Raw genomic sequence first — 2,458 nt, forward strand, 5'->3', positions numbered from 1 at the left:
CTCGACCTCTTCCTGTCTCTTCCGGGGGTCGTGACGGGGAAGAGGTCACATATTGGAACATCACGTGGCCTAATGTTGGAGGAAGGGATCGTGATCGCCCCTAGCCTTAGCGCATGGCCTATTCTGCTCGGCTTTCGCAGGGCCTCGGTCGTTTGGGCCCTTGCTGACTGTTGCGTTGCAGACCGTGTGGCCTGCTAACTAATCGGTACCTTGAGACACCCCGAGGTCATGACCCCGACAATAATACTTCATCCATCTCAAAAAAGTGATGTTTTAATTTTGTCCTAAGTTAAACATCTGAAGTTTGACCAAATGTGTAGAGAAATCTGCTAACATTTATGACAACAAATAAGTATACTTTAAAAATACGTTGCATGATGAATCCAATGATATTTATTTGGTAATACAAACATTAGTATTCTATTGCATAAATTTTGTCAAACTTTAGATAGTTTGACTTAGGACAAAACTAAAACATCACTTTTTTAGGGACGGAGTAAGTCGAAATGCTAGCGAGGGGGAACTGAAACAAAAAGTTAGTCCGCAGGCACTACATGTGATCTGCATGTATGATGTGCCTACCCTGCTTTTGTGGGGGATTTTGTGCCCATGTACCCCTTGGCTTTGTTCTTGTGGCATTTACTCTCTCCATTCAAATTATAAGTCGATCTGACTTTTTTAGTACACCGAATTTGCTATGTATCTCGTTATGTCTAGCATAGCAAATTCAATGTACCAAAAAAATCATATCGACTTGTAATTTGAAATAAAGAGAGTAATTCTTTGCACGATAATAATTAGTTTATTTCTCTTTAATACGAATATACTCAGCTCTCATGGGCATTTGAAAAGAAGTTGCATAACTGATGTCGACAGCTTCTTGATTTAACATTTTTACATGCCTCGGCCTGTAATAGAGCAAATCAAATAATATCCCCTGCAGGATAATTCAGGTTCCTTGAAGTCTCAAATATTACACCTCATCATATATGCACTCATTGTACTGGCGCCACAAATCTACACAACAGTCTTGCAAATGAACAATAAATATACAGAAATTCATCGCCACAAGTATATACCAGTACATGACCCATTCTTTTATTTTTGTTTTTTTTTTCATTTGAAGGGGAAATAATTGATACTGAATTCTGTATATATTAGGGCCCACGACAGTAAGGTAAGTTGGCAACATTCGAAACATACCAAAAAAAAAGATGCCCACAATTTGCACCCAGTGGTTCTAGTCCGTAGGCACCCCCCAAAGCAGTTAGTACATGGAGCAGCATCCATTGGACTCCACTGAGCAGACCAGAGCATTATGATCAATTAATCGCTACAAGCTCTGATAGGTTGTGCACATCCAAAGATTTCCCGGAGAATCCTTACCTTATACCAACACTCCCTACAAAGCAAAGCAAACCTTCCTAAGCTTGGACATGCCAGGACTCAGGTCTACTTGTCAACCTCTGTTCATAAAGGCCTCATGACAAGAGGTGTTTGGTTCGAGCTCCTAAACTTTAGTAGGTACTAAACGATTTAGTCACTTTTAGTAACTCCAGAGTTATTAGAGAGGACTAAAGCTCTTTTAGTAGCTTTTAGTCATAGCGTTTGGTTGAAAAGTTACTAAAGTGACTAAAAACTACTAAATTTAGTAGCTACTAGGCGAACCAAACAGGTCCTAATCTTTGTTCATCTGTACTAATACAAGGACTAGCAGCCTGTTCGTTTGGCTGTGGCTTGTCGTAAACGATCGTAAATTTCTAACTGAAACAATATTTTTCTCTCACACAAACTAGCCAACGGTATGAATCGGCAACTATACGAACCGGCGAAACGAAAGTGCTGTAGAGCGTCAATAACATTCACCAATCACCGACAGTCCAACACCAGCTCATAGACTACACTGACAACTTTGCAGTGTCAGAAAGCCGCTTTGTATCATAAAGTAGTGTGAGCCCTTTTTAGTTCTACCTTAACTTTCAAAAAGTTGCTACAGTACCTGTCACATTGAATGTTTGCGGCCTGTGCATGGAGCATTAAATGTAGACGAAAAGAAAAACTAATTGCACAGTTTGGTGGGAAATTGCGAGACGAACGTTTTGAGCCTAATTAGTCCATGTTTGAACACTATTTGCCAAATAAAAACGAACGTGCTACAGAACAGTGTTTTTTCGAGCCTTTTGGGCCACAGTCAGCTTTGCTTTCGCATCATAACACTACGCACCTGCATAACTGAAACAGCAGAAGCAAAATGCCAGTCCAATTAGAATACAAGGTGAACTACAGCCTACGAAGCTTTGTGGTTAACACTTGATTCATTAAGCATCTAATATATAGGGGAACTTGAACCCACATACTTGTTCCTTTACCACCAAAATAGAGCATCCCTATTTCATCAGCACATAACCTAGATCATGTCCGACCAACCAAACTATCATTCAAGGAGCTCCGAGTCGCT

This window comes from Miscanthus floridulus, chromosome 7 (assembly GCF_019320115.1).
Source record: "Miscanthus floridulus cultivar M001 chromosome 7, ASM1932011v1, whole genome shotgun sequence".
NCBI classification, from domain to species: domain Eukaryota; kingdom Viridiplantae; phylum Streptophyta; class Magnoliopsida; order Poales; family Poaceae; genus Miscanthus; species Miscanthus floridulus.